Genomic DNA, 15,540 nt, shown 5'->3' on the forward strand with positions numbered 1-15,540 from the left:
GAATGGAGAGGGGAAACGCCAGAGCAGGGGGAATGAGAGGGGAAACGCCAGAGCAGGGGGAATGAGAGGGGGAAACGCCAGAGCAGGGGGAATGAGAGGGGAGAAACGCCAGAGCAGGGGGAATGAGAGGGAGAAACGCCAGAGCAGGGGGAATGAGAGGGAGAAACGCCAGAGCAGGGGGAATGAGAGGGGGAAACGCCAGAGCAGGGGAATGAGAGGGAGAAACGCCAGAGCAGGGGGAATGAGAGGGAGAAACGCCAGAGCAGGGGGAATGAGAGGGGGAAACACCAGAGCAGGGGGAATGAGAGGGGGAAACACCAGAGCAGGGGGAATGAGAGGGGAAACACCAGAGCAGGGGGAATGAGAGGGGAAACACCAGAGCAGGGGGAATGAGAGGGAGAAACGCCAGAGCAGGGGGAATGGGAGAGGGGGAACACCAGAGCAGGGGGAATGAGAGGGGGAAACACCAGAGCAGGGGGAATGAGAGGGGAGAAACGCCAGAGCAGGGGGAATGAGAGGGGGAAACACCAGAGCAGGGGGAATGAGAGGGAGGAAACCAGAGCAGGGGGAATGAGAGGGGGAAACCCCAGAGCAGGGGGAATGAGAGGGAGAAACGCTGAGCAGGGGGAATGAGAGGGGGAAACACCAGAGCAGGGGGAATGAGAGGGAGAAACGCCAGAGCAGGGGGAATGAGAGGGAGAAACGCCAGAGCAGGGGGAAGGAGAGGGAGAAACACCAGAGCAGGGGGAATGAGAGGGAGAAACGCCAGAGCAGGGGGAATGAGAGGGAGAAACGCCAGAGCAGGGTGAATGAGAGGGAGAAACGCCAGAGCAGGGGGAATGAGAGGGGAAACGCCAGAGCAGGGGGAATGAGAGGGAGAAACGCCAGAGCAGGGGGAATGAGAGGGAGAAACGCCAGAGCAGGAGGAATGAGAGGGGAAACGCCAGAGCAGGGGGAATGAGAGGGAGAAACACCAGAGCAGGGGGAATGAGAGGGAGAAACACCAGAGCAGGGGGAATGAGAGGGAGAAACGTAGCAGAAGAGATTAGTTTTTAAACCCAGCCCTAATTTCTTACAAAGAGTGATGTATTCAAGAGGGCTGAGCAACAAATGATATGTTTTACATTTTTGAAGAAAGACAATATATTCATGATATAAGCTGATGAAAATTATCTTAAAATCAATTCCAAACTGGGAGTCATAGGTAAAAGCCTGGTTGCTGAATTGTTATCCAGATGAAGATGATTTAAAGATGACTGAGTTAATTATGAGTAAGGGGCCGTCCACACCAAGAACAATAACTATAACGATAACTATAAATATATAGTTTTAAAAATCATTCTCAAGTGGATGGCGGAGTCCACACCACAACCATAACGACAACGGCAGTGGAGAACAATATCGTCGGGATCACTTTCAGAGTGATTTGATGAACGATAGAAAGACTGACAGCCAATCAGAATCCATCTGAGTTTACAACATGACACGGCGGGGACTGTGCTCCTTTAGCTCTGTGTATTTAAAAAAAAAATGATTACTTTGAAAGTATTTTTCATGTCACAGAAAGCACTGAGAGTGCCTCTTGTGTTTGGATGTTATCATCATGCTGTCTGTGTTTTTGTTCCGGTGCTCTGCACAGATCTGCTCTCATCCCCGGCTCTACAGAGCTCTGTGTTCAGCTGATGCCTGCAGGCAGCGGCGTCGGCGCCCCAGGGATCACTGATAGACTTTTTTTGGTTCATAAAATGTACCTGAATTCACGAATACGTAGGATATTACTACAGACATTCCTGTAATCTTCCATTGCAATGTCTGCTGTGTTGGTGTATTAGGTATTATTATCAGCTGGAGCGTGCAGTGCGTGCTTTACGTTGCTGTTTGCAGCTGTGTGGATCACACATCTCACATTGTTATAGTTATATGGTTATAGTTATCGTTTTTGGTGTGAATGGCCCCTAAGAGTGAGAAATCTTTTTCAGTATCCTTGAACAACATGGGATTGATCCTAGCTATATGAAAGAAACAAGACCAATAGAACATTGTTAACAGACTATATAGGACCTTAAAAGTGCTGTAGGTAGGAATGTGAAGATCCAGGACTCTCCATCGACAACTTCTCAGTCCCTCCCCCCCTTTCCGCTAAAACCATAAACGGTCTCCTAAGCCCCACAGTCGAGCTGCTGCTCTGCCCGGTGCGTACGGGCACTGAAGGGTGATTTTTGCGGCGGTATCTGACGCTGAGAGACACTGACCAAGCGTCTGTGTTTAATAAGTTGGGAGAGAGAACAGGTTGGTGTACATCCAGCTGTTCATGAGAGCTGTGAGAGTCAACCAAAACCGTTTTGTTCCTAAAAACTAAAAATAAAATGAACACTAACACTAAAATGCTCAGAACTGGAGCGCCTTGATAGCCAATATGTTTTTACAGTGCATTCCACAAATCCGCAATGTCGCCTTTGTTACACATCATGCCCCCCTCCCCCTGTTTTTTGGCAAAAAATCTATTTAAAAATAAGAAAATGCTCAGAGCAAATTTGTAGTGTCTGTGATAATTATCTGTGGGTTTCATATTATCAGTCACACCTTGCACATTCCACATTATCATTTGATCCACTGCTAATATGAAAAATAGACTAGAACAGCTTTAAGTTTCTCTTTATAAAATATGAGAAGTATTGGCTGTGTATTGTACAGTGTGTATCAGCTTAAGTAGGTCTAGATTAGAGCTGAATATTAAATATTTATAAATGACACATAAGATGTATTCTGTTTGCTTCTTTCTTTCATCAACTTATCATAAAGCTTGTATGTATGCAGGTGAATGCATTCATACGGATACATTACTACATATTTCTGCACAAAAACTAACCATATATAAACATTATGCATAGTCAAACACCTGGAATCTACAGTTTTATCCACATAAAACATGTATGTGTGTGTGTGTGTGTATGTGTGTGTGCACACATATAAGTTGTTGTGGATGCTTGTGTGCATGTACTCATTCATACGTATAAGTTAATATTCAAACATGTATCTGTAGATGCAGAGTTCCCCATGTCCTCATTGTTTCCCCATATTTTTAAATTAAAAGATTGGGATAGGGATGATTTACTGTAAAGTAATACATGATAATGAAAATATCTGTATTTTTTTATGGTACATTTAATAAAGAATGAATCTAAGGAAGAAAGAAAGGAATACTGAATCAGTTTTGTGATGTGGAGATTATCATGTCAACAGTCAGAGAGTCAGAGATCCTGGTAGTCTGCAAACTCCTGACCAAAGAGTGTGTGTCTGCGTGCGTGTGTGTGTGCATGTGTGTACGTGCGTGTCTGTGTGTGTGTGTGTGAGGAGGAGGAGATTTAGCATTCCAGCTGATTTACAGCCTGAGCGTGGAGTGAAATGGACTTAAAATGGAATATTTGAGCTCCCTCTCTGATTGCCTATATCCTCCCAAATAAGCCATCAGTCTGACGCAGCACATTTCAGTTTGCTGGTAAGCAGCTCAATCTGCCTGTGCAGGGGTCCTGCTTCTTCATCCCACACTCACTTTACAAATGCCATTTGAGGCAGGCTGGTGTCTCGCACGCCTGCTTTGGGCTGCCAGATGGTCCTGTGTAAGAACTTTGAATTATTCAACCATCCCGCAGCAGATTGAAACTGTCGTGCGTAAGACAACTTGGCTGGCCTCCTCCTGAGCCGGGGAACACCAGTGGATGAGCGCGTACAGCTACTGCAGAGACGCTATCATGTTATGCAACTCCACATTTAAATATCACTAATGCACAATTTAGGCCGGGCTCACAGTTTACTGCAGCGATGGAATTATATCTTCTTTTTCAGATCAGACTCAGTGTGTTATGCTTTCACAGAGAGGGATGAATATCATAAATTATTCACCTGATCCGTCTTTTATGTGTGAATGCCGAGCTTACAGCGGCGCTGGCACATCTAAAAAACAAGCAGTTAAGCTTTTTTAATAGATACACAGTATCTGTTTGTGCCATTCTCTAATGCATCACATTAAGTCAGAGTGTGCCAAACACAATTATGGAAATGACTAAAGTTGGACAAGAACGCGTGCAAAAGCTATAAACCAAAACATTGTCATAAATATTCGTAAAGACATCATGTGAGTCCTTCGACATTTAATGTGCTACAATTACCATACTGGCCATTAGTGATATTAGAGTGAGGCTTTACTGATGGCAGGGATCATGATTAGAGCCATAATTTAGCAGGATAACTCCTGTCACTTTAACGGAGCCATTGACACTATGAATACATGCCATTACAAAATACTGCTGTATAATATATTGCCACATTAGGGATGATATATGTTCCATATTTCACTTTCTCTCATCATACCTACTTCGTTTGCCTCCCACTAAAACCATCCACACTTTGTCAAGGTTGAGATGATCTGAACTGAATGACACAGACGTGGTCTCGTTCCTATTTTTGTTTGCTGTCAGAGTGTGGGTGGGTTGGGGGCGGGGGGGCTAATCCTTTCAACTCAAGATGAAGAAATCCACTCCACATGGAGGGTGCTGCGTGTATACCTGAGTGTGTGTGCTGTAATCACCCTGAGAGCGCCACATTAATCCAGTTGGGGGGGGTTGGCGCTTTGATCTCTGACTGAGTGGCTCTACAGCGAAGCTCTCCAGCTTTCCTCCTCCACTAAGAATCACTCAAAAATTAGAAAAGGAGACTTCTCATGTGAAATGGGTTAATAGCACGTCTTCAGTCAAGAGGCCTGTCCTGCACGTCCACACCGCCTACAAGTGAGGCTCCTTTCCAATAACTGGTCCAATTTCAGATGAGGGCCTCTTCGCAAGAGGGGAACAAGGTATTTATGTACTCCAGAACAAGAACAACCTGTGTGAAAATATGTAAACAATCAGAGAGATCCCTGCACTCTAATTGCAAAATGCGAAGTGTCTGCTAATTGCATCTGACGAATGTGCACATATAAGTATGTGTTGGTTCGACAGCAAGTGTAAAACCATATATAGACCACTATTGCTGGGTTATAAAAAGAAATTGATTCTCCAATTAAAATTGATCATTGTTTGAGTGATCTGATATCAATTCACCAAATCCCAAAATCCTAACCCTTTTAAAAATGACTTTTGACCATGGATGGATAAGAAGGCCATTACATCACACACACAGGGCTTTTAAGCAGGGGAGCGGAGCTAATGTCCCGGGAGAAGTTAAGGAGAAAACACAAGACTTTCACCCAGGAAACCGGACCAGACTACTACTTAAGGGGACCGGTATTTTAGCTCAAACCACAATCTTTTTTCCAATCTTAACTAGTCGTTTTGTTGCCTAAACTTAACTGCCGTTGCAACAGGACAGTCATATTTGATGACTTAACTCAATTCCCCTGGTCTCTAATGATGGTCACTTTACGGTGCTCTGTACCCAGCTCACAGTCACCTTTTGTCGGCTAAATTCAACTGTAAAGACCAGAAGTACTGTCAATTTGTCAGAGAGAGGGCATTTTTCACTCTTTACCATGGTATAGTTGGTTTCACCATGGTCACTCTACTCAATAGCTGTAGTCTACACTATTGACCTTATTCTGTTTTCCTTCTGTCATTTTGTAACCGTACTTCCGTTTAGAGCGGAAGTGCTATTACTTCACTTAGCGTCGCCAGCTTTATCACCCTTTACTTGCCAAAAAAAGCTTAAAAAGCTTTAAAAAGCAGTTTTTACGTTTTATATATATTTTGTGGCGAGAAATTCCCAAAATTGAACCCGGGCCACTGCAAAGCAGTCAGCCTACATGGGGCGCACACTCTACTGGGTGAGCTAGAGGCTTTGTTAGTTTTTAATTTAAAAATGTTTAAGCATCCAATTGATGCTTGAACTTCAAACTAGGGCTGGGCAATATATCAATATTATATCAACATCGATATATGAGGCTAGATATCGTCTTACATTTTAGATATCATGATATGACGTGTTGTCTTTTCCTGGTTTTAAAGGTTGCTTTACAGTAAAATGATGTATATTATGAACTTTCCAGACTTACTAGCTGTTATCATTTACCTTTACCCACTTAGTCATTGTATCCACATTCTTGGTGACTATTTATCAAAACTCTCATTGTGTTAATACTTAGTTAAAGCACCAATAGTCAACCTTACAATAGTATCGCATTGCCAGACCTTCTTCCACAGCGCTGTGGAGGAGCGTCTGGTTTATTGGCATTTCTTTAAACCAATCACAATTGTCTTGGGCGGTGCTAAATGGTGGAGGGAGCCACGCTGTCTCTGCAAGATAGCCTCGGGAAAGAACTTGTTTCGGTGGAACGTGTACGTTCAAAAGTAGTTTTAGTCGTGTAACAGAAAACTCCAATAGGACAGATAGTCTAGGTAGCTGTCTGGATTTACCCTGCAGAGATCTGAGGAGCAGTTAACCATAGTCCTCAGAAATCCACCGGATTTAACATTCCAACACAAAGAAAGTGGGAGGAAATGGAAAACACATGCATCAGGCGGAGTTTCCTGCAGCACCGGAGCAATCCCGGAAGTGGAACGCGAAGGATATAGACTATGATGGTGACCCGATGCCTGAGAGACTTTCATTTTATATTTTTCACTTTCATTTTTATAATGCACACTTTGATTCTGCTTTTTTTTTTTGGCAACCAGAAAAAGCACAGCTGAAAAATACTTTGTTACATGCCCATTTTCAACTCTCACTCCCATCGCGCCAAAAGCAACGCTTGCTCAGGTGCCTTTGACGTTTGTTAACCATAGTCCTCAGAAATCCACCGGAGATTAGAATTACAACACAAAGGAAGAGGAATGTAACGGAGGTCTGGATGAAAAAAGAGTGACATCCGGCCAAATTTCCGGCGGCAACTGAGCAATCTCGGAAGTGGAACGTGGTTGATATAGACCAACCCTACAATATCGCCGCAACATCGTTGTATTTGGTCACAGATATTGTGATATTTGATTTTTTTTCCACATCGCCCAGCTCTACTTCAAACAACATATTGTTAAAACCTACTCCTTAAACAGACACATCTTGACACCCGCATACATTAGAGGCTGTTTGTGTCAAACTCAAAGAGGGGAGGGTGTGCTGGGCTCCCACAGACACAGAGAAGGGCGAGGCTGTAAATATTCATGGCGGAGCTGTCAGTGCGCTGTGTCTCTCTGCTGGCTCCTGTCACTCCATTGATCTCATACATGACATTCACGTCCAATGGCCGCCCTGCCTCACCTCAATCATGTGAGAAGAGGTGCCCTTTCTCCCACCAGCCTGATCGGTTCCTCTAGGAGACGGGAGCATGCTGATCACCCCCTACATCCTGCGCTCTTACGTCCTCTTCATCACTATATGCACAGTGAAGTGAAGTGAAGTTTATTTATATAGCACATTTCATCAGCAGGCGTAAACTCAATGTGCTTCAAAACAAAAGCACAAAAGAAAAATCATGCATGACAAAAAAATACAAGATAACATAAGCAATGGTGGAATGTAACTATACAAGATAACATAAGCAATGGTGTAATGTAACTAAGTACATTTACTCCAGTACTGTGCTTGAGTCCAAATGTTGAGGTACCTGTATTTTACTTTTACTTTTTCTTTTCATGCCACTTTCTACTCCGCTACATTTCAGGGAGAAATATTGTACTTTTTACTCCACTACATTCATCTGTTACAGCTTTAGTTACTAGTTACTTTACACATTAAGATTACTGCACACAAAAGACATGTAGTTTATAAAATCTGATGTTTTATTATGAATGAAACTAGCCAACAATATAACCTACAGTCCAGCTGAAATTATTAGACCATTAAACACACAGCTGGTTGGATCCTTTCCACTTTCTAAAATGGTAGAATTGTTTTTACTTTAAATAGTTTAACTACATTTTCCTGATGATATGATATGATAGTATTACAGTATAAATGCAAAAGATGCATATGTATAATCATTATTATTAAAAAGGAATAATGACAACAAATACTGATTCCATGATAAAACATTTACCATTGAAGGATCAAAAACCCTCTAAAGATCTCTCCGTCACACAGTCTATGTTATTTAGGTGCTGCGTTGTGCTCAAGTACTGAAATTTATGTCTCAGTATCTTTCTGTTATTTTTCAGATTGTTAATGTCCTTTTTTTCCTTAAATCTGCTTTGAACCATCCAGGCTACTTCAATTAATGCCTTTTAACAAACCCAGAAGAGCTGAGAGTCTCTTTGTTCATTGCATGGACCTAAAAATCTGCCATTATGACGGCTGCCAGAATTAGAGTGTCTGCGATTGCAGCGGCACCACTTAGCCAAAATGCTATAGTAAATGTGGCTGCGATGCATTATGGTGCACTGAGGATACATTTTCCCTCACATCACACTGTTTGCTCTTTGGTTCTGAGGAACTGACTTAAACCCAGGTGAAATCCTGCAGCGTTAACGATATTGCCTGAGCTCTGCATGAAGAGAGGTGAAATCACGAACATGTGCCACATGTAAATTAGCACTTGAACCCACTTAAACCTCATGAACTCTTGTAAAATAAGTAAATCAAGTGTTCCTGGTCACGTCCAGCATCGTATTCAAAATCCTCATCAAGTTTCTGTACTATATCATAAGAACCCATTCATTAGAAAGTGTAGCTCCACACCAACCTGCAGACTTTCAGGCTGGTATAAATACTGCAGGGATGATGAGGGAACATAGGTGACTGACTGGGACAGTTGGGAGAATGGTAATGCAGGGGACTAGAGAAGACAATCCAACGAAATCGGCGAGGCGAGAAAGCACAAGGGCTTCGGGGAAGAAGCAAAGTTAGTAACATGCATTAATGGGACATGAATGCCCACAGATGGAGAGAGAGAGAGGAGAAAGGAGCTCAGTGTGTCAAAGGACAGCCTGTTCCCACGAACCATACGTTCATATAGCTACCAAAAGTTAAGCACAGTAATCGTAAGTATTCCACATTTTCTCAGCTGTATGCACCCCAATGACTGCTGCTGTATAAGAAAGTGATTGGCCGTGTATCGACGTGGTTGGGATGGATGGGCGGGTCATAAAACACAGGACTTTCAAACCAGGGAGCGGAGTTCTCTTCCCAGGAAAAAAAAAAAAGACTTTCACCCAGGAAATGCATGTTCCTTGGGAGGGTTTTAATCCAGTCCAAGATCTTTTTCCTTAACTAAACTTGTCGTTTTGGTGCCTAAACTTAACTTTCATCGCCGCATAACGCTCACTTTTTGTCACTATCGAGCCATGGCCGGTCACTGTAGCCAGCGTCACATGACCAGCGCGCATTCTCCTAGTTTATTAGATAGCTTTTTCGTACTATATCATACAGACCCGATCATGAGATAGCGTTGCATAAGAAGTCCCCAGGCAGTCTAAACCTATAGCAGCATAACTAAGGCCTGGTCCAAGGCAAACCGATGATCTGATCTTATCAAAGATAACTCTGAGATTCCTCACGGTGGTGCTGGAGGCCAGGGCAACGCCATCAGAGTAGCTATCTCTTTAGATAATGAGCTTCGGAGGTGTTTGGGGCCAGGTACAATACGTTCAGTTTTGTCCGAGTTTAACATCAGGAAATTGTAGGTCATCCAGGTGTTTATGTCCTTAATGCATGCTTGAAGTTTAACTAATTGATTGATTTCTTCTGGCTTGATCCAGTCCTGTAGTGGGCATTTTAGTAGTGGGCCATTAGCTACTAGCTACACTAGCTACGCACCTGAATCTGAGTCGGTATTCGTGTTGCATTGTGGGTAATGTAGGTGCCGATTTTGAAGGAAGAATGATGCATGGAATAAAATAAAAACTCGGTTTGGCTGCATTGATTTTAATCCTTTAAAACTGTCCATTGTGAGTGTGACAATATAATTTATTGATTTGTGTACACAGACACATTTTCCCCATTTTTGTTTGTGAAACAGGAATCAAATTATGGGACATTTTCTTAGAACTGCCGTGAGACAGATTGATACATCGGTGAGTACTTTTTTAAAGGAAAAACTACGGTGTACAACTTTGTTTTGACTTTTGTAGTTCAGGCCATCAGTTATAATAACATTGAACTCACCAAAGTAATTTCTGAGATCTCAGAACACAGCAACATTGTTAAAAAATCGATCACATGGGGCGGGAAACAGATAGAAAGCAGATGGATGATCAGGCTGTAAACAAGCTGACAGGTTAGCCAAAGTGATTTGGAAGAGAAAACAAAGGTGAATGATGAAATTATTACCCTAAACTGTTGCAAACATCCATCACAGTATACAGACCAACTTCCTGCTCCAACCTTTCCCTGTTCAATGAGGGATTGTTAGCAACATCATGGGTGCTCTCACTTTCACTTTTACTTCCAAATGAAGTAATGTAATGTTAGCTAATCTGGCTTACCATCTGACCACTTGTGTCTCTTGCCACGTTGGACCTGCTTTTAGCAACGTCACCGTGTTCCCAGATATCAGCAATTACTTGGGTGAGTACAATATTGGCATAACTGATGCTTCAAAAACAAAACCCAAGTGGAAATAAACCATAGGCATCCTTTAAATTGCAGACAAGATGCCCACAGTGTTATAATATTGTGGTTTTGTTATTCCATTGAGACTTGTTCCTCACATTTTACATAACCTTGCCTTTATAAAATACTTGATATCACTGTAGGATAACCTAAGGCAATGAAATAACGGCGTGTGAAGTTAATTCTAGTTCTTCACACATAGTTTGTATTATCTGTTCAATCTTGTACTGCGAGGAGAAAGACAAGCATGCTGTTCCTGAGGGGGGAAATGGGGAAATCAGGATGTAGTCTAAAACCTCACCAGCTCGCCACTGTTTCATGGCTCTTTTTACAGACCCACAATGCACCTCAGAACATTTTCCCTCCAAGGTGTAAGGGAGCAGATCTGCGGTGATTGCTATGGGTCACGCTTGCATAGAGTTCTTGCTGATTTATCCTTTAATAAGACACAGCCTATATTATAATATCTCTACTGTATGTAACTACATTTCAGTGCTCGTGATTATTGATTTCCTGTCCACAGTGGTGTTTTTCTCATGTAATAATTACTCATCCACACTGAAAGGCACCATGGCAACATAATTGCTTTTCATAAGACCTTTATGCACTCTCTTCCAATGTGTCTTCAGTAGAACAATCAATACATGGATATAAGAGAATCTGTATTTACTGTTGCTAAAGATATTAAGATACACACACATTGCCGTTCTGTTTTTGCATTCAGCGAGCAGCAGCCAAGCCTGAGACACCATGCACATCCTGATGTTCCTCCTCCGTCCCTTCTGGCCCCTGTTCTGGTCATGCGTCATGAACCCTGGCTGATGTACAGGTGGATCTCAGAGACGGGGGGGTGGTGCAGACAGGGGCCATGGCCTGTTTGCTGAGAGGATGAAGAAATCTGTCATTATCCTCTGCAAGCCATTCCTCTCACGTTGCCCGGGACCTGACTGTTAATTGCCCCAAGAATTTGTACAAACAGGGACACTGAGAAGAAACATCAGCACTCAGAATCAATCTGCTTTCACAAGGCTTAGAAAAAGGCTTATTTCTCTTTATGAAATAAATTGTAAAGCATGATTTCCCACTAGGTGTTGTTATTTTAGAGAAGAAGGTAAGTTAGTGCTATATAGTGCGATAATTCATCTGATGACATAAAGAATACATGGAGTATCACCAGATGTCCTTGTTTTCCTTGCTCCTGGGTTGTTGCATGTAGAGAAAACAGGCCATAAATTGCAGTGTTGTAGTACCTGAGATCGGTCTTGGTCTCAAGACCACTTTTTGAAAGTCTCTTTCTGGACTCGGTCTCGTCTCGGAATCAATTTCATTCTTACCCGGTCTTTTCTCGGACTTGGATTAAGAGGACTCAGGATTTTATTTCAAGACGGGTCAAGGCCACAACTGCCTTGTGATTATTTTATCAAGGCATTATCTTAATTTGTTTTCTGTTGGTGTTTGTTTATGTGAATATGGATCTTTCAGACCAATTTGAGGATTAACTATGGTTACCATTTTCCACATTTCATCATGGCATGCAGTGTGGGACTCGCCCTGCCCTGGTCTTGGTCTTGACTCGGTCTCAACCCCTCAAAGTCTTATTCTTGTCTCGGTCTCGATACACTCTGGTCTTGGTGATGACTTGGTCTCGGTTTAAGTGGTCTTAGTCTATATCGATGATTCATTTGATTTCAAGATGTCCGTCCCCTTCCTCTTTCTTTGTGTTGGCGTTCTAACCTCCGGTGGATTTGTGAGGACTATGGTTAACTGCTCCTCAGATCTCTGCAGGGTAAATCCAGACAGCTAGCTAGACTATCTGTCCAATCGGAGTTTTCTGTTGCACGACTAAAACTACTTTTGAACGTACACATGTTCCACCAAAACAAGTTCCTTCCTGAGACTATTTTGCAGAGGCACCGGGGCTCCGTCCGGCGCTTTGCGCTGCCCAAGAAGATTGTGATTGGTTTAAAGAAATGCCAATAAACCAGAGCACGTTTTTCTCCCATCCCAGAATGCTGTGTGGACTAGCCAGAACTTCCTCCGCAGCCTTATGGAGGAAGGTCTGGCAATGCGAGACTAAAGGTGGTCTTGACTACAACACTGATATATAGTAAAGATGTGTGAAAAGGCTATGTTGTGAACATGTTGGCCAATGACAACACCCCCTAACTTTACTTTATTCTTTATTCAGGACACAACGAAAACGGTCCATAGCACAATACAAAACAGAGCAAAAGACACACTAATAGAGCTCTGTCCTTTAAATAAATAAAAACATATCTAGTATGACATGTATTGATAACTTTTTTAAAGTATTTCAGCACTCCAAGTCGGCACAGAGGAAAAAAGGGTATTTTAGGGCAGGTGCAACAAAGTCAGGAGGGCTCGGAGCTGAGCACGAAGTTAATGGAGTGGGGCTGCTCCATCAGCGAAAAGGGCTGTTCAGCAAATCCATCGGCTGGAGGAAACAGTAAGGAGCACCAAGGCTGTCTCGGAGTCAAACCGGGTCAGAGGATGAACAGGGAGAGATGGAAGGAAGAAAGTTGGCTGCAATGTAGGGTGCAGCTTTTATAGCGGGCTTTACTCATTGCACATACTATATATTTCTTTGCATTCTGCACTAAACCCATTCAGCGTCCTTTCTATTATTCTTAACAGCTAGTTTGTATGTATGTATTTCTTTCTGTTTCTGTATTTGTTGTGTTTCTTCTTAATGTTTAATATGTGTGTTTGTGAATGTATGCACCTATCACCAAGGCAAATTCCATGTAGGGTAACTACTGTGGCAATAAACTCCATTCTGATTCTGATTCTTTATAGTTTGAAGATCTATGTTTTTATCATTTGATAATGTGGTATACCATCTTATAAGCCTGTGATTGGAGCTGTGCTTCATGGTTATACAAACAAATGTTATACTCGGGTAGAGGTGAACTGATTTCCTGTGAATCTACTGTATGCATCTGTCTCCATAACTCAGCAGACAGATGAGGACACTACACGTCCCGTACTGTACTACATGTTTAGTCAGCATGTAGCGTGCCCCGAGGACAATACACCTGGCAACATCATAAGGTGCTACTGTACAAGCAAACCAGAAAGTCAGAAATCCATTTGTCAACTGACACAAAGTAAAACCTATCAGCAGGTTTGTCCCTGCAGATGAATATATCAAGAGAAGCATTTTAAGGCAGGCATGTTTTAAAGCAGGCTGAGCATGCACTTGTTTTAGATTTGAGAACACGTGATAATCCTGCAGGATAGTGCAGCACTAAGGCCACTTTTAGCTCTGTGGATTGTGCAGCTACTTTGTTGAGCTCATGGACAGACAGTATGGAGGGAATATGCTGAGGTATCCCAAGTTGCAGAGGTGGAGCAGCAGGACTGGAACATGTAGTGTGAGGGGGTTGGCTGCTGGGTTTGTCCCAAAATCAAAGGTAAAGTGAGTTTAAATGGCATGCAAATAAGTATACTGTCCTAGGAGACAGGGTTTACAGTTATTGTGTGCCGTTACGCGATGGGAGTGAGAACGTGTTGGTTAGAACTGTTCCCTCCCTGGTTCCTCCCACAGTCCAAAGACACATGAGTTCCAGTAGGTGAGAACTCCAAATGTTCTGTAGGTGTGAATGGTTGTCTGTCTGTACAGTGTATGTCACCCCTCGCCTGTAAAGTGGATGAGAGCAGGCGGCGGCAGCCGGGGGCGGTGACAAAACGCTGCGGTCAAGTCGGACAGTCTACAGCCGTTTCCAACAGCCTTCAATCTTAACAGGAAGTCCCATAAAAACACTCCGAGGTCAGATTACGATTTAATAAAACGTTATCAGACCCATATATCAGCTTGTATGCAGTCCCCAGTTGTTTTTATTAAGATAAAGGAGCTGTCAAAATGCTCTAAATGTGATCCGTTGCTGATGTTAAGAAACAACAGACCGTAGATGATCTGTAATCTGATCAGATTTAGTTTCTCTGACTTCTAAACGTCACTACCAGCCACACAACATGTGTTCTGTACAGAATAAATCTTTAAATCAGACAAATAGCAATTAAAAAATTCAAAAAAACAATACAAAGTTTTTGTTAAACATCATCATGTTGAGTCGATTCTGAACCAATCAACTGTTAGATCAGCTGAGAGCCAGGCGTTTCCCATCATGCCCTGGGTCCGCCTGGGTCCTGCAGTCGGTGGAGAGCAACTGCGGTGCTTGCCTCTCAAAACTGCGTCCGCCTTGATCTCGTGAGGTTATCGTTGCCAACATGTGCATGACGACGCAAGTCGGGATCTGGTCGGACTCAAATTTAACCGGTGATCAATTTTGCACAGGCCTGGCTCATCTCGGACAAGCCTATTCTTTCATTGTGCTCAACATGTTCTTATGTTGAATCCATCACTTGTGCATGTTAAACTACTCCAGTGATTTAGCATTGCACTTCCATAAAGTTTGAGTAGAGACAGGGAAAACAAATTCAAAAAAACGTTGCCTAGAATCAATGGAGCAGAGGCTGAGTCTTGACCCTATGTTGCTCCACCTTTTGTTTTCTGTTACAATTTGGTGCTTCCAAACCATACATTATCTTGTCTTCATTAAAGACCATTAACGTTGCATCTTATAACATGCTGTGAATGTGTAAGTGCAGACTAAATGCAAACAATAGAAACTGTGTAGCACCTTAATGACAAAGCGATTGTGAGGCAATTACTTTTGGCACAATAACGTGTAATGGAGATGCTCAGCGTGTGACTGAAAGGATATTTGCTTTAGATAACAGATAAGGATTTCAGCAGGGTGTCATTTTGATTTATGAATGTCAAATACACTTTAATAAGTTACCAGTGTTGCCGAGATCCCATCTTCCATATCCTGTGTCTTTCAGCGGGGGAATTCAGCTCAATGGCTTTAATAACATGCATGAATGGATAGGCTTTTTTCTTCTTTTAAAGAAATACATTTGTTGCAGCGATTTTCTTTTTTTTCTTTTTTTTTTTCTTCCCCTCCTCTTTCTGCTATT

Source organism: Perca fluviatilis, chromosome 18 (assembly GCF_010015445.1).
Source record: "Perca fluviatilis chromosome 18, GENO_Pfluv_1.0, whole genome shotgun sequence".
NCBI lineage: Eukaryota > Metazoa > Chordata > Actinopteri > Perciformes > Percidae > Perca > Perca fluviatilis.